The 24,266-nt window shown below is 37.9% G+C and overlaps 1 long non-coding RNA gene across 1 annotated transcript in view; it reads left to right on the top strand.

The window, feature by feature from the left end:
- LOC132344090 (uncharacterized) overlaps window positions 1-24,266 on the top strand; it is a 166,792-nt gene that overhangs the window by 70,909 nt on the left and 71,617 nt on the right. The window contains exons 2-3 of the long non-coding RNA XR_009493205.1: window positions 8,294-8,347; window positions 9,574-9,701. This is a non-coding gene — a long non-coding RNA (uncharacterized lncRNA). The remainder of the gene's footprint in view (window positions 1-8,293; window positions 8,348-9,573; window positions 9,702-24,266) is intronic.

Below are 24,266 nucleotides of genomic sequence, written 5' to 3'. Positions count from 1 at the left end.
TGATAAGGAAATGGACAGAGAATCTGAATAGACATGTTTCCAAAGAAAACATATAAATGACCAAGAGACAGGTGAAAAGATGCTCCACATCACTAGTCATCAGGGAAATGCAAATCGAAGCTATAATGAGATACCATGTTACACTTGTTAGCACGAGTGTCAGCAAAACACGTGAGTTAAGAGCTGTTGGTGTGTGTGGGTGTAAAGAAAAAAGAGCCCTAATGCACTGTTGGTGAGAATGTAAATTGAGCCCTATGTCTAGAATAAAAAATTTCTATGAGTTTACTGAAATATGAAAAAATGGTAACACAGGAAATAAGAACAGAATTCCAAATATTAAGTCCTCTTCAATTTTTGAAGCAAGTTTCATCCCAAAATGTCTAATCATTGTAAGTATGTCCATGTTGTATCAGACCCTACTTTCCAGGCCTTCTGGTCTTCGTAGTGTTTCTAGTGTCCACTAATCAAAATGTCTAATTTCTACGGGGCTCTTACACTGAATCCAGGATTATGTTGGCCTTTTAATGTAGTCCTTTCCTATTTCTTTATCCCTTATTGCTTTTAAGAAATGAGGTGATCCTTAATTCTGAGTCTATGGAACTGCATTCCCAGACTTGAGTCCCAGAATATTAAATTCAGTTCCTTTATAGCTGCTGCTGTGAGCCATCCACTTAATGTTAGTACTGGGGGCTCCGTTGCAGCAAACCTTGCCACATCTCTGAATGATCACCACCTTTATATTGAGTTTTTCTGTATTCACTAGTGAAAAAATGAGAAATATATTAATGAAAGTACAAATGAAAAACTTGCTATTCCACAATCCTATATCTTCATTAAATGTGTAAAAGTGTCAGTTGTAAGGCTTGATCTTGAGTGCTCATTATTGGAAGGAAAACCACATAGCTGCCTGGAATGCTTCGTAAATTGTGAGACCTCTTGGCTTCCGTGCTTCTTTTGCATTGTACTGTCAAATTTAAAGTGAAATCATGACTCAGACTTTACGACTCAGTGACACTTAGAAATCAATTATGATTTCATTGAAAGTTACATTATTGAATATATATATATATATGAGTGTTTTATACATTGATACAAAGTATAAATGGCTGTATATATGACATAAAGGTTTGCTACTTCATGTAATTTATGTAGTGTTTTTATTTTCAGGAAAATGTCATCTTAGTACATATTTATACCCTTTATCTACATCAGTAAATTTGAAAAATCAGTGTAGAAATGCTGGCATTACTAGTGATGTTGTCTTCTTGAAGATATGTAGAACTTGAATTCTAGTTATAGTTCAAAAATGTTGTACTATGATTTCATCTTAAACAAGTCTGAAAAGTGAAACGCTTTTGTTTTGCCTATAACTTCAGCATTTACTTTAGCTATGCTGATGTGCAGATTATCAGAGTCTAAGAAATAAGGAGTTAACTTAATAATGTCTACAGTTCTTATTGCTATCTGCAGTGAACTCCTGTTCAAATGCAGGTTTGAGTAGTTCTTCAACAAAGAATCAGCTTTTGAAAACTGATAAGAGGATGAGGCATATGAGATATATTTTGTTTCTGTTTTCTTTTCTTCTTTTGCCTTTTTTTACTGAAAATGATTTTGTTAAAAGCAGGAAGGTAAATGAAACCAGGACTTAGTATGCTTTTGGGACAGAAGCATCCCAGTAACCTAAGATCCTCCAATTATAGTTCAGGAGAATGAAAGTGTCTCTTTAGGACAAGGGTAATTTAATTAGTAGTTGTTGATAGTATATATTGCATGTATACCACTTCTTGAAATAGCATATTTTATTTTGCTAGTTCCCATCTTGGCTAGAAACTCTCAAGCCAGTGCCATTATTTGTGTTAGAGTAAATGTTCTGCCATGATAACCAAGATACTCTCAACATGCTCTCAAAATCAGGTTGATTTTAGTAGATTTTAGAGGCAGAAATAGAGAGGGTTCTGTTCTAAAACTTGTGTGAAAAACTGAACAGCAACTGGAATATAAAGCGAGTGCATGCAGAGTATATGTTTGCTGCTGAACTTTATCCGGAATTAAGCATGAGGCCAGACCAGATGGTGCTTACAGAGAAAGTTGGCCTAACTCCTTTCCAGACATGGGCTATTCCAGTATGGTGTGGGCATGTGAGAATAAGATAGCTGGTATAGCTAAGTTTGGAGAAGGCAATGGCAACCCACTCCAGTACGCTGGCCTGGAAAATCCCATGGACGGAGGAGCCTGGTAGGCTGCAGTCCATGGGGTCACGAAGAGTCAGACGCGACTGAGCGACTTCACTTTCACTTTTCACTTTCATGCATTTGAGAAGAAATGGCAACCCACTCCAGTGTTCTTGCCTGGAGAATCCCAGGGATGGGAGCGCCTGGTGGGCTGCCATCTCTGGAATCACACAGAGTTGGACACGACTGAAGCGACTTAGCAGCAGCAGCATAGCTAAGTTAGGGCTTCCCAAGTGGCTCTAGTGGTAAGGAATTTGTCTTCCCATGCAGGAGATGTAGGAGACACAAGTTCCATCCTTGGGTTGGGAAGATCCCCTGGAGTAAGAAATGACAACCTGCTCCACTATTCTTGCCTGGAAAATTCCATGGACCAGGTAGCCTGACAGGCTACAGCCCATGGCGCTGCAGAGAGTTGGGCCTGACTGAGCGACTAAGCACTTGCACAGGTAGGTTAAATTTTTAAAACTCGCTAGTCTTGAGAAATTGCTTACCATTGATATACAGATTTTTTTCAGTTGTTGAATGAGCTTCTTCAAAGGATTGTTGTACATATTGGATTGGTAAAAAAAAATTTGGGTTTTCCTGCAACATCATTTAGTCAGTTCAGTTCAGTTAAGTTCAGTCGCTCAGTCATGTCCGACTCTTTGTGACCCCGTGAATCACAGCACGCCAGGCCTCCCTGTCCATCACCAACTCCCCGAGTTCACTCAGACTCACGTCCATTGAGTCAGTGATGCCATCCAGCCATCTCATCCTCTGTCGTCCACTTCTCCTCTTGCCCCCAATCCCTCCCAGCATCAGAGTCTTTTCCAATGAGTCAACTCTTCACATCAGGTGGCCAAAACACTGGAGTTTCAGCTTTACCATCATTCCTTCCAAAGAAATCCCAGGGCTGATTTCCTTCAGAATGGACTGATTGGATCTCCTTGCAGTCCAAGGGACTCTCAAGAGTCTTCTCCAACACCACACTTCAAAAGCATCAATTCTTTGGTGCTCAGCCTTCTTCACAGTCCAACTCTCACATCCATACATGACCACAGGAAAAACCTAGACTAGATGGACCTTTGTTGGCAAAGTAATGTCTCTGCTTTTGAATATACTGTCTAGGTTGGTCATAACTTTCCTTCCAAGGAGTAAACGTCTTTTAATTCATGGCTGCAGTCACCATCTGCAGTGATTTTGGAGCCCAGAAAAATAAAGTCTGACACTGTTTCTACTGTTTCCCCATCTACTTCCCATGAAGTGATGGGACCGGATGCCATGATGTTCGTTTTCTGAATGTTGAGCTTTAAGCCAACTTTTTCACTCTCCACTTTCACTTTCATCAAGAGGCTTTTGAGTTCCTCTTCACTTTCTGCCATAACGGTGGTGTCATCTGCATATCTGAGGTTATCCATATTTCTCCCGGCAATCTTGATTCCAGCTTGTGTTTCTTCCAGTCCAGCGTTTCTCATGATGTACTCTGCATATAAGTTAAATAAGCAGGATGACAATGTACACCCTTGATGTACTCCTTTTCCTATTTGGAACCAGTCTGTTGTTCCATGTCCAGTTCTAACTGTTGCTTCCTGACCTGCATACAAGTTTCTTAAGAGGCAGATCAGGTGGTCTGGTATTCCCATCTCTGTCAGAATTTCCCACAGTTTATTGTGATGCACACAATCAAAGGCTTTGGCATAGTCAATAAAGCAGAAATAGATGTTTTTCTGGAACTCTCTTGCTTTTTCCATGATCCAGCAGATGTTGGCAATTTGGTCTCTGGTTCCTCTGCCTTTTCTAAAACCAGCTTGAACATCAGGAAGTTCACAGTTCACATATTGCTGAAGCCTGGCTGGGAGAATTTTGAGCATTACTTTACTAGTGTGAGATGAGTGCCATTGTGTGGTAGTTTGAGCATTCTTTGGCATTGCCTTTCTTTGGGGTTTTTCCAAATTTGCTGGCATATTGAGTGCAGCACTTTCACAGCATCATCTTTCAGGATTTGAAATAGGTCACCTGGAATTCCATCACCTCCACTAGCTTTGTTCATAGTGATGCTTTCTAAGGCCCACTTGACTTCACATTCCAGGATGTCTGGCTCTAAGTCAGTGACCACACCATCATGATTATCTGGATCGTGAAGATCTTTTTTGTACAGTTCTTCTGTGTATTCTTGCCACCTCTTCTTGATATCTTCTGCTTCTGTTAGGTCCATACCATTTCTGTCCTTTATCGAGCCCATCGTTGCATGAAATGTTCCCTTGGTATCTCTAATTTTCTTGAAGAGATCTCTAGTCTTTCCCATTCTGTTGTTTTCCTCTATTTCTTTGCATTGACTGCTGAGGAAGGCTTTCTTATCTCTTATTACTATTCTTTGGAACTCTGCATTCAGATGCTTATATCTTTCCTTTTCTCCTTTGCTTTTCACTTCTCTTCTTTTCACAGCTATTTGTAAGGCCTTCCCAGACAGCCATTTTGCTTTTTTGCATTTCTTTTCCATGGGGATGGTCTTGATCCCTGTCCCCTGTACAATGTCACGAACCTCATTCCATAGTTCATCAGGCACTCTATCTATCAGATCTAGGCCCTAAATCTATTTCTCACTTCCACTGTATAATCATAAGGGACGTCTTGGCCAACTCAGTACTTGTGAGATTGAAATAGGAGATACAGATAAAGCAGCCAGTACATAATAAGAATGCAGAGGGCACTAGCGTTCTCTCTTGCCCTCCTATTATCATATATATTTACAGTAATCTTTGGGAAACTGTATAATGCAGTGAGTGGCTCAGAGGGAAGTCTCTGTAGTTTGTATAACAAAAACATACCCAAATAGAAACAAAATAACAAAAGGAAAAAAGCAAAGTGAGTTTAAGTCTAGAGTCGAATAATTAGTGATTTATTTTCTCTGAGGCCAGTTTCTTCATCAATAACTTAGTGATGTAATAGTGTCAATGCTGTCAGCTGCAAAGCACCAGAAACTTGTGATTGAACAAAGCTGGTTCATTGACATGTTTCAGTGAGGAAGAACACATATCCTGGGGACCCTGGAACATGTCAGCAGGGAAGTGTTAGAAAGAAATGATAGGATTTGGGCTTTTGTCAAGCGATTTTGGAGACGGCTCAAAGAAGCAAAGTTTTATTCTGGATTGGAGGCTGTTAGGGAGTGGGGTGTCCTGCCTGGAAAATCCCATGGACGGAGGAACCTGGTAGGCTGCAGTCCAGGGGTCGCTAAGAGTCGGACGCGACTGAACGACTTCACTTTCACTTTTCACTTTCATGCATTGGAGGAGGAAATGGCAACTCACTCCAGTGTTCTTGCCTAGAGAATCCCAGGGACGGCGGGGCCTGGTGGGCTGCCGTCTCTGGGATCACACAGAGTCGGACACAACTGAAGCAACTTAGCAGCAGCAGCAGCAGCAGCAGCATGACAGAGGAATGGAGGAGGCTCAGGTAGTAACTGGTGAAGGAGTGGCAACCCCTCCTTTTAGCCAGGTTAAGAGGACCTTCGCTTACTTCTGTGGTTTGGTAAATGCTGTTTTTATCTGGGTTCAGACTTGATAATGGGGCGGTGATACTTTTGTCCTGCTCCGTCCTCATCACAGTGTGATCCCACCGGATGGCTCTGTGTGAGATAGAGTATGTGCACCAGGAGAACATCAAGCTCCAGCTCCCTGCCTTTCCGGCTGCTCTTCTCTTTCTCCCTAGTGGTAACCGTATATATTTAATTAAAGAGAAAACCCACTTTAACAGCCTAGGATGGTGCCTGTTACTTCAAAATATGTTCCGTATTATTATTTTCATCATGGATGCCAGGTTTTTCACTATGACAGTCCTATTTAAGATATCCTGTCTTGTTGTGTTTAGACTTGATTTCTGATTTGGAAAATAGGGACGTATTTCCTCAATCTGCAAAAGAAGCCCTCAAGTAGGACAATGACATCTCCCACTGTTATTTCTCTGCTTCCCGGTTTCTAGTCCAACTTCGAAGAAGTTGAGAGGATGATAATATCAGATCTTGTAGTGCTTTTAAACACAATTTAAATGTTATTCTTGTAAGTAATGTGAGTTACGGGTAATCTCTGGATATTTTAGTAGGTGGATAGTATTGAACAGAGGTCAAGAGCATGTTGTCTGTCTAGAGGTAGTCTGCCTGGGTTTGAATGCCCCCTCAGCCTTGTACTGACTATATAATCTTTGTGTGAAGAAAACACACCTCTGTGCTTCTTCACACTCTATAATTCTGACTTTGGATGTGTAGATTTTCCACATATTAAGCAATTCTCTGACACCAGCTCGATGTCCTGAAGTTGAACTCTATTCTGACAGTAGGGGTCAGACCCTTATCCCACAGGATTGTCTCTCTTGCTCCCTCAGATGCCAATTTAAGTCCCAGCTAGTCAGCTGTATTTCTGACCGGTCAGCTATAGATATATTGGGGTTCCCATGACCTCCTCCTTGGCTTTGATAATTTGGTAGACTGTCTGACAGAACTTAGGGAAACACTTAACATTAACCTGTTGCTTGTAAAAGGATACAGATGAACAACCAGATGGAAGAGGTGAGTGCATAGTGCAAGGTGTGGGGTAAGGGGCGTGGAGCTTCCTTGCCGAGTCTGGGTATGCCACTCTCCCAGCAACCCCATATATTCAGCAACCCAGAACATTCCAGACTCTGTACTGGTGACTTTTATGCAGGTTTCATTATATAGTCATGATCCATAGTTAACTCAGTTTCCACCGCTTTCCCACTTCCAGGAGAAAGGCGGGTAGGAGGGGGAGGTGGAAAGTTTCTAGCTTCTAATTATGGCTTGGTAACCAAGCTTGATCCTGAAGGTAGCTTGGAGCCCAGGAAAAGTCGCCTCATTAGAGCAAGACACTTCTATCACCCAGGAAATTCCAAAGGATTTAAGAGCTGGGTCAGGAACTAGGATCAAAGACCAAGTATTAGAACAAAAGATCCTCTTAGTGCTCTTATCACTCAGAAAATTACAAGGGTTTTAGGATGTCTGTGTCAGGAACTGCCAGCAGAGACCAATATATATAATTTCTATTATTTCACACTAGGAAATTTTTTTTTTTTTAACCTTCGGTGCCTCAGTATCTTCAGATCTAAATGAATTGCAAATACCTGCTTCATAGAGTCAGTGTGAAGATTAAAGGAAATAAAACATTAAAGTGCTTAGAACAAATGCATGGGATATAATAAGCATTAACAGCAACATACAATAAATGCCAGCACAGTAGATTATGTAGCCCTTTAACTCCGGTCATTTCATCCAGTGGGGAAGGAGCTTGAGATGAACAACAAATATTCATTGCTAAGGACTCTGTATCAGATACAGAAACTGTCAGATGTAGAAATAACTACAGTACCTGCCTTCAGGGAGCTCACTATAATATAGCTGAGAAATACATGGAAAGGTAAATACCTAAATAAGCCTGTAAAAATTCAGTACAGATGTCTATCATTGGTGATAAGAATTGCAGTGTCTTTGAGGAATGAGAATTAACTTCTCTAGACAGGCAAAATTCAGTGATATAGGTGGTAGATGAGCTGAGTCTTGGGTGATTGATAGAATTTGACCATTCAGAGAGATGATGAAAGAGCACTCACTCTAGATAGATGGAACTTCAAGGGCAAATGTATGAGAATAAGATGATAAAAATCCCAGCAACAACAACAGTAACGTAGCCACAGAAGCAGAGTAGGACACGTACTGAACATAAACGCAAGCACTCAGCCAAGCACTTGAATTTATTATCTCATTTAATCTTCTTTATGACCTTATAGAAAAGGTAAAATCATTATCCTCATTTAGAGAGGGAAACAAAGCTTAGGCATTTTAATTAATTTGTTTGCAGTTGCTAAACTAGCAAGCGCTGGGCTGCATTTTAACCCTAAGCTAATGCACTCTAGCTCCCAACTCTTAACCTCCACTGTTTGGTTTCCCTTTAAACGATCTTTGTATATATCATACCATTTAAGGTCCCCGGTAACCAACCCAAATCAGTGTGACTGTGGTCAGATCATGCAAAGTATTTAATGCAATGTCATAAATTTTTTTTTTCTCTCTTGTGTAGAATGGTGAATCCATTGCTGTTTGGAGGAGTGAAGTGGTATAATTTTTTTTAAAGGTATTTAAACCAATAACCCTGTTTTTTTTATTTACCACAAGTATTTTTAGAAAACTCCACCATGGTCAAACTGATGTCTCTATAGAGGAAAGGGCCTAACAAAGTGAGGCAAGATTGTATTGAAAAATATTTCTTTCATTTGCAGAAAAACTTGCCATATATGTATTTTTTTTCTATGAGGTCATATTTTTCTCCGGTTTTAAGCCTCACATATAAAGAGTCAACCCACATACCTATGCCATTGAGAAAGAAAAAGGACAATGAGAAACATTGAGAAACCTTGAGAAAGAAAAATCATTAGATTTACTGATAGACATTAAAGACCAGTACATTAAGAATTACTCACTTCAAAAACCACTACAATATTGTAAAGTAATTAGCCTCCAATTAAAAAAATTAATTTAAAAAAAATTGCTCACTTAAATTGTTCAGTAAGTAACAAAAGGGGCCAAAGTGCTTGGTTAAAAAAAAAAGATGATTATTCCAAACAACAAACCCATTTGTGTTCAAGCAAACAGCTGCTCCTTTTTCATTTCATAGACTTCCCTGATAGCTCAGTTGGTGAAGAATCTGCCTGCAATGCTGGAGACCCCAGTTCAATTCCTGGGTCAGGAGATCTGGAGATGGGATAGGCTACCCAGTTTCCATTTGGTACTTATTGAAATGTCTATAATTTATTCATCTCAGGATACATTTATACATCTGTAGTGCCATTACTTTGGCTTATCTAATTGTCTTTGAAATTAAATAAACTGTTGAACAAGATAAAAGATAAAACTCAAGGGAGAACAATGGATTTAGACAAAGTTGTTCTTGAGTGGAAAATAGATCACAAAAGTAAAGGATTTTTGTCAATTGGTCTGTAATAACCATTGTATGCCTTGTCAATCATGAATTTAAATTCTCTGAATTTGCATTTATAACTCTTGGATTATATTGCATTCATCTCCTGATAGTTTCCTCCATACTTCAATTATCTTTTAAATGTCATAAAAACCAAGTTTTTAAAAGTGCAGTTTTTCCAAGTGCAGTTCTTAGTTATGTAGAACTGACTCTGATAGTTAAGAGTGGAATAGGAATCAAAGGCTATTCCAAGTGCAGTACAAATTTGCAGTCTACAAATTACAAGCATGGTTTGGAATTTACTTTTCTAAATTTTAATTTGCATCTATTTAATTAACTTATGGTTTCCTTCTTTCTGGAATATTCTATGAAACCTTTACTAGGCTCCCCAGGAACCATCAGTGGAACAAGTTACTGGGAATGTGTTGAGTCTCCTTAACTGGGGAGAGGACCCAAGGATGTTACCATTCATGTTGAAGAGTGTTACCCCCGTGGAGAGCACAGACCTTAGGTAAGAAAGACTGGAGTTTGGATCACTGCTCTGTCTCTTGCTAGAAGTGGAGTCTTGGACAAGGTATTTAGACAGTCTGAATTTTGGCTTCCTCATTTGAAAACAAAACAAAACAAACAAAAACTCACCTCCTGAAGTTGTTATGCAAAACAGTGAATGTATATTTTCAATATTTATTGTCAAAATGCTTTGCACAGGGCTGGTATAATAATACACATTTATTAAATGTGAACTCTCAGCATCAGTAAGTTATTGAGCTAGAACATTTGAAGACTTTCCAGTCTAGGGATTATATAATACTCTTTTTTTTTTTCTTAAATTACTTGTCTGTACTTAAGATTCTGCATCCAGTTTCAGTGTGTGGAGGTTTTCCCCACAGCACCAAGCAATTATGACCCCAGGGAGTGTCCTACAATTCAGTCCAGTTCTGACACAATCTACCCAGGGACATCATCAGATTCCATAGGTTAAGGGCTTAGTTCAGCAAGACTACTTTCTGCTTCAGATGCCAATCGTGAATCCAGTTTATCGTGTTTTGACCTATTGGCTGTAATCAGAGGTCCCTCTACCCTCTCCTTGGATTCCATTTATTTGCTGGGGTGGCTCACAGAACTCGGGAAACTAGTTTACTCACTAGATTACTGGTTCATTATAAATGATATTAAAGGATATGAAGCAGCAGCTGATGAAATATACAGGTCAGTGTCCTGAGGAGAAAAGCTTCTATTCTGGTGGACTTTGGGACATGGAGGCATGTGGAAGTGTTCTAGCTTGCCAGCCCAGAACGGATTCAAACTCTGTCCTTTGGGGCTTTTATTGAGGTTATTATTACATAGGCGCGATTGGTTAAATCATTGTCTGTTGGCAGTTGACTCAGCCTCCAGCCTCTCCTCTCCCTGGAGGTCAGGGGATGGAATTAAAAATTCCAAACTTCTTATACTTTTCTGTCTCTGAATTCACTCAGTATGACAATTTGTGAGTCCATCCATGTTGCTGCAAATGCCATTATTTCATTCTTTTTGAATGGATTTATAATATTCCCTTGTATACATGTACCACATGTTTATCTGTTCCTCTGTTGATGGACTTTTAGGTTATTTCCATATCTTGGCAATTGTATACAGTACTGCAGTGAACAGTGGCATGCATGTTCCCTTTGGGACCCTGTTTTTCTTCAGGTGTATCATGATTTAATCAATTGATTAAATGAGTGGCCATTGACAGTTGACTTGACCTCCAGCCCCTCTTCCCTCCCTGGAGGTCAGGGGGTGGGGTTAAAAGTTCAAACCCTCCATTTCTGGTTGTTTTTCCTGGTAATCAACACCCCTCTGTAGGATCTATCCAGAAGTCACCTCATTAACATAAAAAAAGAGACTTTCATTGTTCTTAGCACTTAGGAAATTCTAAGGGTTTTAGGAGCTCTGTGCCAGAAGCAGTGACCAGGACCAAATACATATTTCTTATATATGAATCACCACATCCCAGGACTGCTCGTTTTGCCTGTAACATTTGTGGCATTCACTTGTTATTTATCTTTTCAGATGTTTGTCTTATCTTCACTTAGATAGTAACTTTATTGAAGGCAGGCACTGTGTCAAGTTTATTACAAGTTTTTCCCTTGGGTATATGGAACATAATCTTCTGTACATACATGATTTTCTAAATCTTGTTTCTATTGATCATGCTGATAAATGTATTTGAAAACCTTTCCCCCTACCTTGTCAGTGTTTGGTAATTCAGCTTACATGGATGTTTATTATTATTCCTAGGGAGTAAGAAATATGCAGGAGTTCTAAATATCCTAAGTGAAAGTCACTCAGTCGTGTCTGACTTTTTGTGACTCCGTGGACTCTACAGCCAGAATACTGGAGTAGGTAGCTGTTTCCTTCTCCAGGGGATCTTCCCAAATCAGGGATCAAACCCACGTCTCCTGCATTGCAGGCGGACTCTTTACCAGCTGAGATTCCTTTTATTCTCAAGGAATAGCTTAGACCCCAGAAACATCTGGTTCATTAAATGAGTGTTTACACATTTCCACATGAATTTGCTTAAGGATTCATAGAGTGACAACTTTGCACCAAATTATACTTTAGTGGCTTCCAGCATCTTTAAAAATGAAGAAAATAAAATCATTTTTTTAATAGTTTTAAAATTCAAAGGATGCTTTCAATACTGATTTGAGAAAAGGAACAGGACCAACAGCAGAGTACAGGTGGATACAAATGAATATGCAAACATTGAAGGATAGACTGAATTCCCAAGCATCCTGATCATTGTTTTTTTGAGAGAAAGCTACAGGGGGAAACGTGCTCATGAAAAGTCTTCCTGAGCTTGTATTTTCATAGGGAAGGGAAAAAATAGTCTGTGATTGAAGTGTTCTACAAGGAGGAATCATTCCAGTGTCTCAAAGAATGGCGAGAACAAAAAATATACTACTTGTCTGCCAGAACCATTCCCCACACAGAAACTTATTATCTGCAGAGATTGTTTTAGATAATTCTACTGTGTGACATTCAAAAAGTATACCAACTCTGCTACATTTAGGCATGAGAAGCTAGTTTTCTGCCTCGCCTTCTGAGATTTTCTTCCACCTGCAAAGCTGTCATCCTGTACTTCAGAAGGAAAGATTTGGGACGGAAGAGAAGGGAAATTTTACCTTTCTGCAGATTTGCCCCTAGGGTTAGTGATTCACTTCAAAACACAGTTGTGTTCTCCCATTATGTGATCAAATGGATGCTTATATTCTGTGTGACTCAAGGCAACCATAAAGCTAAAAGAAATAATTGGAAGGATGGATGTCACTGACATGGGAGGCTCTTTTTACATACTTACTTCCGTTCAGTCTTTTTGTTCAATAATCATTTTTGAGCTTGCCCTCCAGTGCTATCTACCTTTCTGCACTGGATCCATTCAGAGTCTGCCCTTTCAGACACTCTAATTTTCCTGCATTTAACCTTTAAAAAATTGACAATTTTTCTCCTCTTTACAATTTTATGACTTTTGAGTCTATAGAAAGCAGGAAATAAAATGCCATTTCCTTTCTCCAAATTAAAAATAAAAGAAATTTCAAAAGAGAACAGAAGACAAATTGTTAGACTGTCAAGATCTTCCACGTTGAGACATCGGATAATGAAATCAAAATGGATCATCAAGTATAGGTCAACTCATTTGCATTCAAGCATTTCTTTAAAATAATGTGACATGGGAGGGTTTTCTACAAACCCCAAATGCAGGTTATTTTGAAATCATCTTCTAAAACATCCTATTTATATTTAGCCATTGTTTCATAACTACTGACTTGCAGGAGAATGTTAGGAAGTATAGGAGAAGAGTAGCTAAGAATTATGAACTTTTAGTCATTATTATTTGTTATATTTGTTTGAAATATTGTCAAAGATTTTCCTATAATTTATCAATCTGTGAATATTGAGTTCAAGTATACAGCAATGGGGTCTATCTCTAGTGATAAGAATACATAAAATATAAAGTAGCTATATTTGGACACATGGTCAAATATAATCTAACAAATGAGAGGATATCTGAAATCAAAACTGTTTTGGAAAAGTCTAGACTTTCTAAAACATTCAGTTACCCCAAAAGAATGTATGTGTGTGTGGTGTGCAGCCATTTATTCTAAGTAGAAGTCCAGTGAAATGTTGTACAGATAATTAACAATAAGGAAGAAGACTTTACTTAGTAATACAGTTAGTACTCACAAGAGGCCTTGTTAGAAACTCTGGCCTGTTGTTTCCATCAGATTTTATCAGTCACAAATTTCAGGTAGACACTTCGCTTTTACAATAGTTTTCATGTTTTCAAAAGTCATCATGAAATCAGACAAACAGTAATTAGAACTACTGCTATTCTAGATGCTAAAAATTAACAACAATTCTGAGGATGTTATATAGAACATGATATTAGTAAATTGAAGTCCACCTACGGAAGAAATGAAGTGGGCATGTACATACTTGCTACAAACTTTTCCTCTCACCCAGTTGTACTTAACCTATTTGAGTCCATTTTGTTATCATTCGTTTATTTTTTCATTAACATATATTACTTTTGTAGTGTTTTGTGCAGGCAAAGGTTGGATAAAAGATCTTTATTGAAATGTTATTTCCTTAGATTAAGTAATTTGACTATAATTTTTATAGAGTACATTTTTTTAGTAAAACTCATAATAACTTATTGGTGTTCGGTTCTAACTTGATTCTTAGCAAGATAGAGTTTGTCCAGTCTCTCTGTACAAGTATAGAAAAGATTCTTCAGGATCTATGCTCTCCAAGTTCTCCAATTACCTGTTCACATATGTTATTAGATTCTTTGGTCATGATAGAGACGTGTAAAATTATAAAATATGAGTGTTTGAAGGGTGATTGGAGGCCATACACCCGTGCACACGCACAGAAACATGTATATAATATACATGTTGTATTAACCCTTCTGAGGCAGAAGTCTTCCACTCCTTTCCTCCAAATGAATTTTTAGGCCAAGAGTAGTCATGACTAATCATTCACTAAGCTTTGCCTTCTCCTATGCCACTTCAACTCTTCTCCCCTCTGAAACCTCTCTGGGGAAAAATAAAGTACTGCAGCAGAAAAGTACTGCTTCTTAGACCTGGGAGCCTAGGAATCTAAAACAGCTTAAGTTATTGGTGGAAAATCAATTTGTTCTGACACTGTTTTTGAGGAAGGATTTGAGATCAATTTACCATAATGCTACACTTGTTCCTGCCACTATGTTTGCTCAAAGAATGACATTCTGCCAAGGAAAGAGACAAATCTAAAACCTTCAGTCATTCATGAATAAAAGCTTTCCTATTGGGCAGTGTTGTCTGATCATCCTTGGTGTCAATTCATATTTTCTTTGTGCCTTGCTGATATTTTTAATGAAACTCATGATTAGGATATCATACTTATTAAAAAGCCAGGTCCTTTGTGCCCTAAAGAATTGAAGAAACATAACCAGGCTATATAAACAGAATTGAAAAAACGTAGCTTTTCTTTTAGCCATACTATATAAATGGTCTAGTAGTGGGCTTTTCATGACTGTGTAGGGGCTGATAAGTGGGCCCATTTAAAGACAGTTCCCCTGATCTCTCACAGAATATGGGAGGGAGTGATGTCTAGAAAAGTCTGCTGTCTAGGCAGAGAAACTGCTATCAAAATAAATTAATTATCAAGTGTTTATTATGTTTTATGTTTGCCTCTCATCGTAATTCTTCATAATTATTTAAATAGTTGTCACGATATCCAGTCTTCTGAGACTTGGAAATAGACCCTATCTAGATCAAGAGAGAAGGCAGTGGCACCCTACTCCAGTACTCTTGCTTGGAAAATCCCATGGATGGAGGAGCCTGGTAGGCTGCAGTCCATGGGGTCGCTAAGAGTCTGACACCACTGAGCGACTTCACTTTCACCTTTCACTTTCGTGCATTGGAGAAGGAAATGGCAACCCACTCCAGTGTTCTTGCCTGGAGAATCCCAGGGATGGGGGAGCCTGGTGGGCTTCCGTCTATGGGGTCGCACAGAGTTGGACACGACTGAAGCCACTTAGCAGCAGCAGCAGCAGCAGCAGCAGATAGATCAAAAGGGCTATGAATCCCTATTTGGGCAAGAGGGAGAAGAGGTTTTTTGCTGTGCTTGTGAATTTATCATATGTTAATTTTGCATTTATTGAGTATTCACAGCTTAGTGTGAACAACTAAATCTACTTAGACATATTAGGCCATTAGGGTCTTTTCATACACTGTGCATTCAAGAGTCGAGGGCTGTTTCTTACTGGGGTCAAAGGATGTAAGACAAACATTCTTTGTAATTTTCCTGAATGGTGAAAGGGTTAGTAAATACTATGAATTTTTATGTAAATATAAATATATATACATATATATTCTTTCAATAAAGAAATCTCATGCATTCTAACACTGTATTAGTATGCAATATCCAAGATATCAGACTGTCTGGCTCCATATTCTGTGTTATCTCATATTCTGTTTGGAGGAGTGTTTCTAATGACTGTGATCTGTGAAACCATGGGGGTCCCCAAGACCTTTTCAGGAGTTGCCAAGACCTCTTCACGGGGTTCTTGAGGTCATCCTATTTTAATAATGGGACAGTTTTTTTTTCCATTTGCACTCTCATTCTTCCACGGATGTATAGTGTTTTTTTCCAAAGATTGCTTAGTAAGTGATTATGTCATCACTGTTACAGATAATAAAATGTGTCCTTGCGTAGTCTTGTATTTTAAAGACTTCTTAGTATTAACTTTTAGTAGGGAAAGGAAAATATCAATAGATATAGCCCACATATACAAAAGCTCTTCAGAGTTCCTCAGTAATTCTTAAAAGTATAGAGGATTCTGAGACCAAAGAATTTGAGAACTGCCTTAAAGAAATAAATTCCTTATCTTCCCAAAAGAACACAATCGATAGTTTCAGTAGAAATGAATTGGCAATACAAATATTCCCTGGTCATCCTAGTGTATCAGGCCTCCCTGACATGGTTTATTTTTGGATGCCAGAATCTTCCCTATTTTCATAGAGAAATATAACTTTCTTGGAGGACAGGCTTTCATGCGTCCGTTAGAACGTGTCCTGCAGAACAACTCTAACTATGTATACTTTAGTTTACTTTAGTTAGTAAACAATTTTTCAGGAAGACCTACAGATATCTCCTTACTCTTTTGCACTCAGTATTATCACAGAAATCCACCTTGAATTCAGTTATATTTGGAAGATTTGATCCTATGAAGACTTGGTCTCTTTGAGGTCATTTGTTTGTAGTTTACTATGACCAACCAAAGGCTTCTTTGGAAGATAATCTCTTTGATATTCATAATATAGGAAAAAAATTCTTGCAAGGCAGTCTGAAAAACCTTGGATTATAAGAATTATAAAATCCTTTTAGGTTACTGTCTGACTCTGATTATTGGGAGACTATCTGAAAAAGCTGCCAAATTTGACATGTTTGTGTGTGATACACACTAGAGACAATTTTACAAAGGGATTTTTTTCTTAAGATACAGGACTTTGATCCAGGTTTTTGTGAACCAAACACTGTTTTCAGACACTCAGTCTTTCACAAATTACGGTGGAATTCTTTATCCAATATTAAATATACATTTAATATGACAAGAATCATAATAATTTATTGACTATATTTTAGAGAAATCATCAGTTATCAGATCTTGAAGAGGTTATCTTCAAGTTCAAATGATATAGAGACCCAAAATTTTGACTCAGAAAAGGTTAATTGCAAGTTGTAGAAAAAGTAAAAGTTGATGATTTTTAGTATATTGAAGATCCGTAAATTAACCACCTGATAAGTGAGAACACTTTTCAATGTGCCAGCCATTTTATTTGCACCAGATTTCCTGGAGTTCATGAATAATATTGATTGGGATAGTTGAATTGATTGTGCGACAATCCCCATTAATCATTGAGACAGCTGATATGAGCGTATCAGCCTTAGGACAGTTTGTTTATTTCGTGTATATGGATGTAGCTTTAATTCCCAGCACAGGAGTCTTCAGAGAAATTTACTTAATACAAATATTTTTTTCGACTGAGTACACATTAAAGAGTCATTTTCTCCAGTGCAGTAGGGAACATGAGCTCAGGGACATGGGCTCAGCATGTTGACATTGCATTTAAGGTTTGTAACAAAGGACTTTATTCTTCACCCTCAGGCTTAGAAATGAGCTCTGGTAAATCTATACCAAGAAACCATCTGCAGGTGTATTCATGGTGAGGATGGAGTAAGCCTCTGTCCACGAAGGAGAATAAAATGCCCCTGAGCATTGTGATTATGTTTCCTGAATTTTTGCAGTTTGCTTTCTCCACATCTGGTTACAAGCAAGACCTGGATTATACGTGAATATATGCGAGATGGATGCCCCCAAAGAGATTCCCAGTTGAAAACTCTGATTCTCCCCTCAGAATTTCTTGGATGAGTACAGAATCTGAAAGCTGGTGGCAACACAAACTAGGAGTTGACTGTGAGAAAACATTTGGGAAAGAGATGACCAACATTTGCTATCTGCATTCAGAATTTCTGAAATATGACACAAGTAAACTAAGAAAGAATATTCACAAAATATCTACAAGGGAAATTCTCTATAATATGATTAACCCCCAAGTTACAGCTTTAATCCATTAAACAATTTTTCTTTTTAAAAGAAACTACTGTAGAATCTTACAGCACAAAAGAATTGGACAGGAGGGTAGAAGTTTATAAAAATGAAACTTGATTTTGATTTTTGTGAGCAGTTAATTTGGAATAATGTAAAACTTTTTATGTGGGGATCTCTTGAAATGCCGCAATTTCTATGAAATCTAAAGGTTAGGTAGTCGTCTTCTTTCCTTCTTTTAACTATTCACCCTTTGAGAAAAATGACTTTTTCCTAGATTGTCATCTAGTATTTGTTACATTTTTTGAATTTCTTTTGGCCAAATGTTCCTTTACTTGTTCTTTCTATAGATGCTGAATTTTTGTGTTTTCTTTGCCTCTAATTGGTATGTAAGGGTTGTCTGCTATTCTCTCTCTCTCTCTCTCTCTGTCTCTCTCTCTCTCTCTGCGCCTCAAAAGGGACTACAGCTTGCATTTGAGTCTCAGAGGGTTTTATGACCAAACAAATCTTGTAAACCACAGTCTGAGACCCTTGGTATAAGTATCTTACACTTTCCTGTACCATAGTGTGGTCCTTAGGGTTACAGTCTACAGAATGACCACCTCAGTTTAAAGAATAGCTCTGACACCTGCCTTTTTATGACCTTGAGTTAGTTTCTTACTGTTTTGGTGTCTGAGTTTCCTCATCTGAAAAACAGAGAATCGATTATACTATAGTTGATTATAGTTTTGAAGGGTAATTTAGTTAATACAGATAAGCTAATTAGGTCAGTGCCTGGCACCCAGAATAATTTTCAGTAGCTGTTATTATTGGTTTGCTTGACCTAAGTGAACCAACAAATGTTTTTTCTCTGTGCAGAACTGTATCTTACAGTCATCACTGACATAGAATCATACTGAGAGATTATAGTAATCTCCAATTATGTAAAATCATTACCTTAGTAACTGTTGTATGAAACAGAGAAGCTCCCCTCAGATAGGGAAGGTCAAAGCTCATCATGAAATCTCAAGCAAGAATTAAATGCACAAGAACCATGGAGTGGGTATTTGATGGATCCTAATCTATGAATTTTCTCATTCTGTAGATCTGTGTTGAGGCCAAGAGTTTGTACTTCTAATAAAGTGTCCCAGGTACAAATGATTACATACACACACACATACATACATACATATATATGCTTCCTTAGTGGCTCAAATGATAAAGAATCTGCCTGCAATGCAGGTGACCTGGGTTCAATCCCTGAGTTGGGAAGATCCCCTGGACAAGGAAATGGGCAGCCCACACTGGTATTCTTGCCTGGAGAATCCCATGGACAGAAAAGCCTGGCAGGCTACAGTCCATGGATTCACAAATATATTAATTTATATGTAGTAATATATGTAAATAATAATTATATATATAGTAATGATTATACATATTGTATATAATAATGATTACATATAATGTGTGTATATATATGTCATCTTAGTAAAAAGAGAAAATACTCAGAGTACAAATGACACAAACAATGATGTTTTCACTTTTTGCCATAGCTCTCTAAATAGACTGTTGAGTCACAATAGAAAAACGTCTTTCTCACAAAACTTCTCCTTCTATGAGTGAATGTTCCCTTTATTCTTAGACATGTTGAGAGTTCTTTGAAGTCTTTTTGGAGTAGCCAGTTACCTGTGAGGAAATTCGACTAGAGGCTCAGGGAGGTTTAGAATGATTTTCTTATTTTGGGCTGTTTCTCAATGCAAGTTCATGTTGGTATGATGTGAATCTATTTGACAAAAGTGTCAAGGCTTCAGGGAGAGTTTTCTGAAGACTGAAATCAAAGCTGCTCTGACAAATAATTCAAGATTTGTTTCCTATATTTGTTCCCAAAATATTTATGTATTTTATATATCTTAAACATATTCCATACCTTTCATCATCATAATAGCATAGTATCAGGTAGATAGCAAACAGTGTATGGGAGTCAGTATGCTAATATTAAATTGAATTAGTTTTAAATATTCTAAACTTAAATTTAGACACAAATAGTGCACACACACATAAACACATTTCAGGTCTGAAGTCTTCTCTTTTTGCTCTAATGATTTTCATCTTATTCAGCATAAATAATTCACCACTTATGTGTATTATTTTCAACAAAATGCATCTTATATTATTAATATCCTATATACCAGGCACAGGGCTTCCCGGGTGGTGCTAGTGGTAAGGAACCCGCCTGCCAGTGCAAGAGATGTAAGAGAAGTGGGAAGATCCCCTAGAGGAGGGCATGGCAGCCCACTCCAGTATTCTTTCCTGGAGAATCCCGTGGACAGAGAAGCTGGGTGGGCTTACAGTCCATGGGTTTCCAAGGAGTTGGAAATGACTTCGTGACTAAATAGCAGCAACTCGAAGTTCAGAGAGTTTGAATAACTTTCTTAAGATCATGAAAGACTGGTAAACAAGAGAGTCAGGCTGTGTATACCTCAGTCTGTTTACTTCAGTCTGTGTACACCAGGTGGACTCCCAGCCCACTCACTGCATTTTTCTATAGCCTGGAATTACAGCAATAGAGTTAGAGCAGCAGCCTCATTCAGTGGGGCCACATGCAGAAACAGTACCTGGACATTCGGGCCTCAGACTGGGAGAGTGAATCTCCTTTAAAAGAGGACTGAATGTTGATGTGTGGCAAAACCAATACAATATTGTAAAGTAATTAACCTCCAATTAAAATAAATACATTTATTTAAAAAAAAATAAAAGAGGACTGAATGGTCTGCTGACCAAAACTGAGTTCCCTAATTCAGTTTGTAAGTAAGAAAGCTGATATTTTGGAGTCCGAGTCCCCAGCTATTTTTCATCTGGATCAAAATGTTTAGGACAAAATGATATGATTAATATACCAGTACCCAACCCACTCCAGTATTCTTGCCTGGAGAATTTCATGGACAGAGGAGCCTGGCAGGCTCCAGTCCATGGGATTGCAAAGAGTCGGGCACGACTAAGCAACTAACACACACAACCATTCCCTAACAGGTGCACAGCTGCATGGTATTTGGAAACAGAATTAAAGATAGATTTGTGGCTATAAAATCAATTCTTAATATCATACCTCAGCCAGATAGTTCAGAAAATTACATGTGTGCTTAGTCACTCTGTCACGTCCAACTCTCTTGTGACCCCATGGACTGTAGGCCGCCAAACTCCTCTGTGCATGGGATTTCCCAGGCAAGAACACTGGGGTGGGTTGCCATTTCAAGCTCCACGTGATCTTCCCAACCCAGGATCAAACCCGTGTCTCCAGCATCTCCTGCATTAGCACGCAGGTTCTTTACTACTCAGCCCCTGGGAAGCTAAAAAAAAAAAAAAAAATGTATATAGCATTTTATAACATTGATAAATGTAATTAAGACCAAGAAAATTCAATATGTTTAAGAAGCTTCTAAGATAAAGCTTTCACATCTCCTTCATTATAGCTGCAAAGAATATGACTCTCTTTGCTTTAGTACAAGCTCATTTTGTATTCTCATCCTCTCTGAATTATTTGAAATATATTTCTAGTTTATACTTCAGCACTTCTTTCACTTTAGAATTTCTAGTTTGCATATTTCAAAGTTGTTTTTGTTTTGGCTGATATTTATTTCATATCTTAGCAACACTTCTTTATGTTAATTTGACCTTTTCATCTGTCTTTGATACCCTCATCAACTTGAGTAGTCTCTATTTTCTTAACTTGTCTATAAGTGTTTAACCTATGTCTATAGGGATTTGTTGGTTGTGATTTCAAACCCTCTTTCAGTTCTTTCTCTCAGAAACCTCAAATAAGGAAGGATCATTCTTTTAAGAAGTGGTGATTATAGAAAGAATGGAGCAGTACATAAACACAATATATTGCAATTTAAACCAGTTCAAAGTCAGTAGAATATCTTTATATTGGTGTATGTATTGTGAAACATCACAACATGCATTCTAAAAATAATAATTGCCATCATAATATTTAACATTCATTGTGTCAAGAAACTTTCTAGGAGGTTTATTTTATATTAAGGACTATACTCTCCATAATAATATTAAATAAAATATTGCTAAGTACTATTATTACGCTCCAGTATACAGATAAGAAAACCAAGGTAGAGGTCACACAGCTATGATGTAGCATTGTCAGGAATACCCATCGTGTGTGTGTGTGTGTGTGTGTGTGTGTGTGTGTGTATGTATATATGTCGTTAAAGGTTATAGTCAATAAAATCGATTGCCAAATCTTAACGAAAATGTTATTTAAGAGTCAGATGAAAAGATCAAGTTTGATTCATGATGAAAAGTAGGGGCCATTTTTCTCCTCCCCGACAAAACCGCCCCAGCTCTTCATGGATTAGTACAGGACCTTTCTTACTCCTCTGGTCTCCTTGGATAATGGCTCGCTCACCTTAGGTGTGAGCAGAATGGATGGGCTGACTCAAAGGCCATCACCTCTGTGATTCAGGGTCTCAGTTTCACTAGAAATTCATTCATCTGAGTCTGGAGCATGAAATTTAAATGACTTCCTGAAGACTCCAGTTGACTCCCAAAGACTAAATCTAATGTTGGGCAGAATGCCATTCAGATTGTTAATTAAAATGACTGCCAAGTATAGTTGAAAATTTGGGGACTTCAGAATCAGAGAATCCAGGGAGCAAGTTTCAACTCTGCCATGAACTAGCTCAGTGACCGGGGACACACAAATTTTGCTTCAGAGATCTTGTTTTCACGAAATGGTTCTGTCCTGAAATTCCTCAATTATATGGATTCAAGAGGGCAGTGGGGTTGAGTGAGCTTGTCTTAGCTTGGACTGCAGTAATAAAATACCATAGGCTGAGATGGGATAGGGTGGAAGGTGGGAGGGAGATTCCAGAGGGAGGAGACGTATGTATACCTATGGTTGACTCATGTCGACGTATGGCAGAAACCAACACAATATTGTAAAGCTATTATCTTTCAATTAAAAAAAAATAGATCTGAACAAAATTAAGGAAATAATGAATAGAAACCACATATATGAGGAGTTATCAGTAATGAAGAATGAATAACAATGCATTTCTCTGATGGCATCATTGCACACTGACAAAAATTAATGACAGTACAAAATAGAGAAACAACTATTTAAAGCTATGGAGAGACTCTCAGTAGATTATCATTTTGTGTATATTATGCCATGTTGCTTACAATAGATAACATCCTGGTATATATTTTACATTTTAAACTAGCATTGCATTAATAAACAGTACTCACATAAATCTATAATTGTAGAGTTATAGATTAACTAACATTTTTTATTTGCATGTTACTTTAAAAATATCACTATTTAATAAATAAACTACACATACACACACATGCAAACAAGCTTTTCTAGTGATTCTGCCACATAGCCAAGTTTGAGAACCTTTGTAGTGCACTGAGAACATTGGAAAAGCAAAACAAAACAAAAATACCATAGGCTGGATGATTTAAAAAACAGACATTTATTTTCCCACAATTCTGGAGGCTGAAAGTGAGAAATCAAGGTGCTGGCATGTCTGGTTCTGGTAAGAGTTTTCTTCCTGATTGTAAATGGGGCCTTTTCTTGGTGCATGCTCATGAAAAGAAAAGTAAACTCTCTCTCCTCCTCCTTATAAGGACATTTTCTCTTCCTGTTCTTCTAATCTTATTTCTAATTACATCTTGAATTTCTCACCCTCTTGACCTAATCTGAATCTAACCACCTCTCAAAAGTCCCACCACCAGTACCATCACATTGGGGGTTTAGCTTCAATAAATGAATTAAGGGGAGAGCATAATACTCATTTCATACCAGAGCTGTTTTAAACATGTCCAAACTGTGAAGTGGGATTCATAAATTTACCCTCTGTAAAGAAGCTCAGGATAATAAAAAACCACAAAATTCTTTGCTATAATTTTATCAGCTCTGTGCTGTTACAAATAGTTGTCTCACACTGATCATGCTTTTAGATTAATATTTATGATTGATAAAACAAAATTATTAATAAAATGCAGTTTAATGAATAAAATTTTCAAAATTCAATGTCTTTGGTGCTGGAAATAAAAACAATACTTTGAGGTATAGTTGATAACAGGAATGATTGTTGTTGCTCAGTTGCTTAGTTGTGCCCAAGTCTGTTGTGACCCCATGTAGCCCCACCTGGTTCCTCTGTCCATGGGATTCCCCGGGCAAGAATACTGGAGTGGGTTGCCATTTCCTTCTCCAGGGGATCTTCCCAATTTAGGGATTGAGTCAATGTCTCCTGCATTGGCAGGTGGATTCTTTGCCAACCTGGGAAGCCCAGTAGGAATTGTATCATGGATTTAGGGGAAAGTAATCAGTCTTTACAAAGCAAAGATGTCACTTTCCAGACAAAGTCCATATATAAAAGCTATGGTTTTTCCAGTAGTCGTGTACGGATGTGAGAGTTGGACTATAAAGAAGACTGA

The sequence above is a fragment of the Bos taurus genome, chromosome 27 (genome assembly GCF_002263795.3).
Source record: "Bos taurus isolate L1 Dominette 01449 registration number 42190680 breed Hereford chromosome 27, ARS-UCD2.0, whole genome shotgun sequence".
In the NCBI taxonomy this organism is placed as follows: Eukaryota; Metazoa; Chordata; class Mammalia; order Artiodactyla; family Bovidae; genus Bos; species Bos taurus.
Note: the sequence above shows the minus strand (reverse complement) of the source record. Positions and strands in the feature narration are given on the sequence as shown.